Raw genomic sequence first — 8,651 nt, forward strand, 5'->3', positions numbered from 1 at the left:
TCCTGGGAGGACCTGGTACCTCCTGCAGGACAATCACCCCCATATGGCCTTCCCATCCCATGACACAGACAGGGCTGGAACCTAGCTACTATTGGGCTGGGGGAAGTTGGTGTTAATCAAATAAAATAAATACTTAAATACAGGGGCGGCTCTAGGAATTCCGCCACCCCAAGCAGGGCGGCGCGCTGCGGGGCGCGCTCTGGCGGTCGCCGGTCCCGCGGCTCCGGGGGACCTCTTGCAGATGTGCCTGCGGAGGGTCCGCTGGTCCCGCGGCTCTGGTGACCCTCCCGCAGGCATGCCTGCGGATGCTCCACCGGAGCCGCGGGACCAGTGGACCCTCCGCAGGCATTTCTGAGGGAGGTCCACCGGAGCTGCGGGACCAGCGGACCCTCCGCAGTCATGCCTGCGGGAGGTCCACCAGAGCCGCCTGCCGCCCTCCCTGCAAAATACCGCCCCAAGCGCGCACTTGGTGCGCTGGGGTCTGGAGCCGGCCCTGCTTAAATATTCATTGGACCAGAAAGAGAAAGGGAGAATGACTGAAGTCCAGTGGTTAGGCCCCCCCTGAGAAGTGGGAGTCCCACAGTCTAGTCCCCCTGGTCCAATCACTTTTTCATTATTTATCCACAGTAGAACAGTTTCAACAGGAGTGACTGAGGGAGCCCACATCAGATTATCCCATACCTCAGTGGTTAGAGTACTCTCCTGAAAGGTGGAAAACCACTGTTGAAATCCTTCCTCCACCTCTGACAAGAAGGAAGGAATTGAACCTAGGTCTCCCACATCCCAGGTGAGTGCTTTACTATCATGCATCCATAGGATCAGTGCTATACCCCCAGGGGCGGCTCTAGAAATCAGGCTGCCCCAAGCAGCGCGGTGCGCTGCGCCGCCCTTCCCCGGTCCCGCGGCGGGTCCCCTTTTCCCGCGGCTCCGGTTGAGCTCCCGCAGGCATGCCTGCGGCAGGTCGACCGGAGCCCGGGACGAGCGGACCTGCCGCAGGCATGACTGCGGCGGGTGCCGTGGTCCCGCGGCTCCGGTGGACCTGCCGCAGGCATGCCTGCGGGAGCTCAACCGGAGCCGTGGGAAGAGGGGACCCGCCGCAGGCATGCCTGCGGCAGGTCCACCGGAGCCAAATGCCGCCCCCCCGGGAAAGGGCCGCCCCACGTGCCTGCTTGGCGCGCTGGGGTCTAGAGCCGCCCCTGTATACCCCCCACCTTTGGAACAGTCTCTTGGACGACCCACTTCAATGTGCCAGAGCCCTCAAGGGTTCTCTCCATTCCTTCAGGGTAGGCCACGTGACCTCACTGCCTCCTAAGAGTGTATCTCTGGGGTTTCAGCGCTCCTGCTTCATATCATGAGCTCTGTTCAGCAAATCCAAATAAGATAGACTCCTGGTAGAGACTTGTAAGCAGTGTAAAAGGCATCCCAGAATAGAGAATTAAGGGGACACAGCTGTTCAACAGTCCAGATTGTACCCTGGGGAATGTCACAGCACCTGTCTGACTCCATGAGACAGGTTCCCATTCATGGATCTCTAGCACAGCTAGTATCAGAGAGGTAGCCATGTTAGTCTGGATCTGTAAAAAGCAACAAAGAGTCCTGTGGCACCTTATAGACTAACAAAAGTATTGGAGCATAAGCTTTTGTGGGTGAATATCCACTTTGTGATGAAGCGGGTATTCACCCACGAAAGCTTATGCTCCAATACTTCTGTTAGTCTATAAGGTGCCACAGGACTCCTTGTAACACAGCTAGGCGCCTCCGCAGAGCCCAGACGTAGGTGCTTAACTGGGTGGTGGTATCACACAGCCATCTCATCAGCATATCCCATTGGCTAGCTTAGGAGGCTCCCTGCCTAGCATGCTGACTTTTGTGGACTGCATTGAAAGACACCTGTCTTTCCCCATTCATTGTATAGTGAGCCTAGCTGCCTAACTCAGGCTTTGTGGATCACAGCGTTCTTTCTGTGATTTTCTAGGCACTATAAAGTTAGGTGCCATGATACTGGGCATTGCAACACTAAAGTCACTTAGTGGATCCAGGCCTTAATAAATAAGATACCACATAGGAGGATTTTACTTTAATTATTCTGATCTATGAGTTGAGTTATCACAAAAATTACAAGGTTGCTGAGGATGGAGCACCTGCAGGACCATGCTGTACTTAAAGGGGATGTCCTCTAGGACAACACTCTGCAACGGGCTTATTTTTCTGGGTCATCAAATCCAGTTTTTATTCATCAGATTTTTTATTTCTGAACTGGATCCAGGAAGATGGACCTTCTAGAAATTAAATTAGATAAATGAAACAAAAGAACAAGCCATGACTAGAACACAAAAATATCCTTGCTGGGTTTGCCACAATTTTCCAGAGGTTTCTATTGTTGTTTTCGAAATTGTCCTTGTGCCATAAAAGTTTTTGATCTAAAACAAGAATGGAAGATTTCACTATATTTAGTTTATTCAACACCCTTCCTCCCAGAAATTGCTTAACCATCCCTGTTAGCAGTGATGTTTATCTCATAAATATTATAAGCACATTTTTTGCCTTTGAAATGCATTAGATTGCCCCAAATAGCAGTCAGTTTAAAAAACTTTTCCTGGAGGAGGATATCCCAGTTCCCCTAAAAGGGAATATTTTTTTCCCTTGCTGCAAATTTACGCAAATCAAACAACATTGCCTTATCCTTAGTATCCAAAATAGAGATGCGTACCAAGTTACTTGTGAAAATACCAGTCGGATCTGGCAGTTCTTTCCCTATTCAAATAAAGAAGTGTTTTCTAAAACCACAGATCCAGTGGTACATCCCAATGTGCCAACTCCACCCTCCATTTCTGAGCACCATCAGCTATGGAAAGCATCATGAGAAGATGCTTGGCGCCTCCTTTTTCTTCCCCCAAATCAAATTCCAGAAATCAGTATTTTAAAATAACCATGAAATGCAATCTTCTTCTTGGCAAAAACAAGTGCTTGACACAGGCCAATGTGCAGTCTCACTTCACACTTACTCATTTTCAGACGTTGTAGGCTCACTGTAAAGCTCTCTTTCTTTGCGGGTGGAGGAACAGGCGTTGAGCATTTGGATTCGGAGTGAGGTGCACTTTTTTAAGGGTCAGATTGCTGTATAATGGGTCTCAATGTATATGACAGCCTTGTATCAGGAACCTGATGTACAAAACTCTTTTTTAGGACATGGTTCTAAATTGTTCAGTGTAATTCTTTCAAACATCCAGCTTCCCTTTGAGAATTCCGTCTGCTTCTTTTGAATACTGGAGTTGCTGAGTGATCAGAGAGGGCACTGGAAAACATTATCCATTAACAATCTAGAATCCATTCCAGCTCCTGGGAGAAATTAATGTAGATGGGAATATGTCCAAAGGCAGACTTTTCTCTCCATTGCCACAGTTACTTGGCAATTAGATCTTTTCAATGCCATATTGACTGTTTATTATCATAGGAATTCAGGGTGATGTTTAGAATACACTGTTTGAAAAACCTCTTTTTGCATTTCACAGTCTAATATGCACGGTGTCCTTTTTCCCACCCTTTAGCCGGTTTGGTGAGCAGATTACAGTATATAGCTATAAAAGAACAGAGGAGGTTTGAGGGCTGGCAAAAGTCAGAAAGCCTTTCAAAATCCATGTTTGCCTTTAAGTTAGCACTTACCCACAGAGGGCCAAATTCTGGCAGACTCAGGTATCAATTCAGAAATGTACTTAAGCATGTGCTTAACTTTAATCATGTGTTAAATCAATGGGGCTACTCATATGCTTAAAGTTAGGCATGTGTTTAAGTACCTTCTGATTAGGTCCCTCAGTGCAGTGGTTTTCAGCCAGGGGTCCAGGGACCTTTAGGGAGCCTTGAGCAGGTTTCAGGGGGGCCTCCAAGAAGGGCCAGTATTAGACTCACTAAGGCCCAGGGCAGAAAGCCAAAGCCTCGCTGCATGGGGCTGAAGCCCAGGTCCCTGAGCCCCGTCTCCCGGGGCTGAAGCCTGAGCAATGTAACTTCATGGGGGCCCCTGTGGCATGGGCCCCAGGCAGTTGTCCTGCTTGCTATCCCCTAATGCCGGCCCCGGCTTTTATATGCAGAAAACCAGTTACTGTGGCATAGGTGGGCCATGAAGTTTTTACAGCATGTTGCGGGGGGGCCTCAGAAAGAAAAAGGTTGAGAACCTCTGCCTCAGTGCATAAGTGCCCACCCGACAGCCCAATGCCACTGGGTACAATGTATCTACAGTGATTCTTTAATAAGTAGAGCCCTATGCGGATACAAAATTTGTATCTGCATTCGATCCACAATCAACAAACATGATCCACGGATATCCATATCTGCGGATTGCAGGGCTCTATAAATAAGGCCATTCTGCTGACCCTCTGTGACAAGAGTCATGCACAGTTGATATTGGGCAGGTCCAGTTTTGGGGACTTGGCCGCCCATACATTTACCTGCATATGTCTTTTATCTCAGTAATGGCCTCTTATGCACAGCTCTCCCTCCCATTATTCCTCTAAGGGACGGGATGGGGAGTTATTCAAAGGACTAGTCACAGCCAAAATATAGGTACTGTTTTATCAGCTCTTACTTGGGGGATTGTTACACCAGCGTTTCCCTCAGACGAGCCAGAATTTAGGATACATTCTCCCTCCTCTTAAAATACAGGTCTATTTTTTTGTTAAACTATTTACACTGTCTCCTACTTTTGCTGCATTGGTGGTTTATTCCAATACTTTCCGGTTAAGAAATTCCAAGCAAATTTCCTTAATATCTGACTCTTCCATAGGATGAGTGTATGGCCCCTTATTTTTGAATGCAGCCTTGTAAAATCCTGTCTCTTACTCTCCAACAGTAATTTTTTTTTGGGGGGGTGAGTAAAATATTATTCATTTTTTGTCATCTTCATGGTAATGGGCAAGTAGATTTTGTGCCTGGGCAAATACATTTTTCACAACAATTTTGCCAGGCTGATGCAAGGTAATCTTCAGCAATATGCTGTATTAATAGTTACAGTTCTCAGGTAAGGCTGAATGAAGTGGAACTTTGGAAAATGGAACAACTTCTATAACAGCTGGTTGCTCATTCTGTTGTTGCTTGTGCAATGATTGTGACGTTTGCCCCCAAACACTCAGCTGGAAATTGCATTCATGTGGAAAGACTGATTTTGAGTGTTTGCAAAGCTTTTGTGGTTTGTTTTGTAGTAAAAAGAAGACCATATTGATAGAGCTTTCCTACCAAGACTGCAAATGGACACAAATTTTTCAGTTCTAAAAATGAATCTTTTCCATTGCTCCCCATCAGTGGCTAATTCCATACACATTCTGACCAGTGAACCATGACTCCGGTGTTAAAAAAGAATCCAGGCTCCTGTGATTCTGTTGACTACTATACTGGTAAGTTCCAAAGAAAGTACAACGTGTCAAGGAAAAAGCAAGGGAATGGAAAGTTTTGTTTCTCTCTGGTGCATTTAATCAGCCTCTCCTTGATTCCTTTTTAATGACAAGGTATACTCAGTGAGCAAGTCTGAGAGAAGTTCTTCTGAGAACTAACCTCACTTCAGGGCCGCCCAGAGGATTCAGGGGGCCTGGGGTCTTCGGTGGCGGGTCCCGGGGTGGAAGGACCCCCTGCCGCGGGTCTTTGGGGCACTTCGGCAGCAGGTCCCAGAGCGGAAGGACCCCCCACCGCCAAATTGCCGCTGAAGACCCGGAGCGAGAAGGACCCTGCTCCAGGGCCCCCGAAAACCTCTCGTGGGAGTCCCTGCAGGGCCCGGGACCTGGGGCAAATTGCCCCACTTGCCCCCCTCCCTCTGGGTGGCCCTGCCTCACTTTGGCTAAGGCTGTTTCTAAAATGCCTGACCTCTTAAACAAGCGAGTGATTTGTAAGTACAGGCTAAGTAGGCAGCCATCTAGGACAATACTTCTAAAAAGAGCCATTAGTCCCAAAATGCACTTCTCTGGCAGCAGTTTCTAATTGTGTGGCAGTCCCCCACTGAAGGGATATCCCTATTTCTCCTTAGACATGATGGGGAGATCACAAGTGTGCCTCAGAATCTTTTACCTATCTGCTCTGGCACTTCATATGAAGCACCACTGCAGGGTACCTTCTAGGGCAGAGGTGGGCAAACTACGGCCCACAGGACCGTCCTGCCCGGCCCCTGAGCTCCCAGCCGGGGAGGCTAGCCCCCATCCCCTGCAGCCGCGCTGTGTGCGGCAGGGCTGCGCGCTCAGGCAGGGCAGCGCAAGAGCATGTTTGGCTCTGGCTGGGAGGAGACATGCTGCTCTGAGTGGCATGGTAAGGGGGCTGGGGCGTTGGATATGGGGCAAGGGGTCCTGGGGGGCAGTCAGGGGACAGGGAGCAGTTGGATGGGGCAGATTCAGGGGGAGCATGGGGGGCAGTTGGGGTGGGGCAGTCGGGGACAAGGAGCAGGGGGGGTTGGATGGGTGGGGGGTTCTGAGGGGGGCAGTCAGGGGGCAGAAAGTGGGAGGGGTCAGATGGGGCCAGGGACCAGGCTGTTTGTGGGGCACAGCCTTCCCTACCCGCCCTCCATACAGTTTTGCACCCTGATGTGGCCTTCGGGCGAAAAAGTTTGCCCACCCCTGTTCTAGGGCACATTTGCAAAGGATTCCAAGCAAAAAGGTGCTTCTAATATGGGACTGAGCACTGCTGGGGTGAAATAAAGCAACTGTTTGACAGCACATAGGAACACTACATAATGCAAAAAGGAAGATCGGCCATGTGGTTAAGGCACTGGACTGGATCGCAGGGTTCTATTCCTCCATCTCAGATTCTCCCTGTGCAACATTAGGAAAGTCACTGAGCCTGTTTCTCTATCTATAAAATGATACTTATTTTATTTCCACTCATTCCTTGTCTTATCCATTTAGATTGTAAGTTCTTCAGGTTAGAGACTCTCTCTTATGTGTTTGTACAGTGGAGTCTGATCTCAACTGGGCCTGTAGGTACTACTGTCATAAATAAAAATCATCATGTTTATTACCGTCACTTACTTTAACCACATTTAACATTTTTATTAATGACCTGGAGGAAAACATAAAATCATCACAGATCAAGTTTGCAGCTGTCACATCATTTTAAGGCGTGGTAAATAATGAAGAGGACAGGTTACTGATTCAGAGTGATCTGGATTGATTGGTAAACTGGGCGCAAGCAAACAATATGTATTTTAATGTATTTTATTACAGCTAAATGTAAATGTACACACCTAGGAACAAAGAATGTGGGCCACACTTACAGGCTGGGGAATTCTATCCTGGGAACCAGTGACTCTGAAAAAGATTTTGGGTTCATGGTGGATAATCAGCTGAACTTGAGTTCCCAATGTGATGCTGTGGCCAAAAGAGCTAATGCAATCCTGGAATACATAAATGGGGGAATCAGAAATAGGAATAGTAAGGTTATTTTACCTCTATATTTGGCACTGGTGTGACTGCTGCTGGAATACCATGTCTATCTGCGGAGTTGAGCGTGGAATTCAAAACCATTGGGTAGCTTTGTGGGTATCTTTGAAACACCATTTTTGCTCTTTATATTTCCAAGAAGCACTCAGGTTCTCAGCCTCAAGCCAGCCAGTGTCACTGGTTTACAAATTCTAAGCAATCAAAACCACAGAACTGTCCCTTTACCATGGCTAGAAATGGAGACTCTTTCAGCAGTAAATTGAATTTCAGAATACAGTGGGTTTATGAGAAATCCTCATGAAAGCTCATATGCTTTTAAATGGCCACAAGCTTAAAACAAATAAATAGCTGATGTGGGGAGTTGAACCTCAAAAACCTAGGTTTTTTCTTTACAAGGAAGAAAAATGAAAATTCAATTAACTCAAAAAAGTTTTCTGTAGGACCTCTGTCACAAAGCCAATAAACTCTTCCATGCAGCTTCCCTGACCCACGCTAAGCACTGGAATAAAGACCATAGACAGCATTTCATCATGCATTCCATACATGCAGGAGGATGAAATTAAAGGTATATCATGGCAGACCACAAATGCTTTACAAAGTTCTGGCTTAACGTGAAAAGCACTTCATAATGCTAATAAAAAAGTATTTATCCTTTTGCTTCCTTAAATACAGTCAAGTTTACAGGGAAAGCACATGGATTTCATAGTCACTGGTAGCAAGATCAAAAGCCCTGTTATTAATTACACATGAATCTGACCTTGTAGAACTATTAAGCTGTCAACTGACATCATTGTTTGTCTCCTTTGTTTATATTCCCCTAATTTTTAAAACACTCAGTACCTGACCCTAAGCCCCTCGGAGTGCATTCAGTTTCTCTTGTGATGGATGATCCTATATCATCATGCGACCAAAACGCACGCACTATATTAAACCTTGATCCAATGGAACTGAGCAAGGTGCTGTCTCTGGAGGTGGTGAAGCAGCTAATCCACCATTGTTTTCCTCTCTCTTCAGTCCAGTGGCACCAGCATCCCCCTCCGCCCCAAGATTTCTGCTGCAACTGAACCTGGTGGCAAAAGCCAGATCGTGAATGTCTTGTTTTTCTTGTAGTTGTAATCAATGCACAGCTGTGTAGAGACATCCATATGCCATGGGACTATCATTAATCTTTAGCATCAACATCTTACCTGTTGATGTTTAAATAAAATTAATAATAATAATATCTTACATTCATATAGCACT

The sequence above is a fragment of the Mauremys mutica genome, chromosome 21 (assembly GCF_020497125.1).
Source record: "Mauremys mutica isolate MM-2020 ecotype Southern chromosome 21, ASM2049712v1, whole genome shotgun sequence".
Classification (NCBI taxonomy): domain Eukaryota; kingdom Metazoa; phylum Chordata; order Testudines; family Geoemydidae; genus Mauremys; species Mauremys mutica.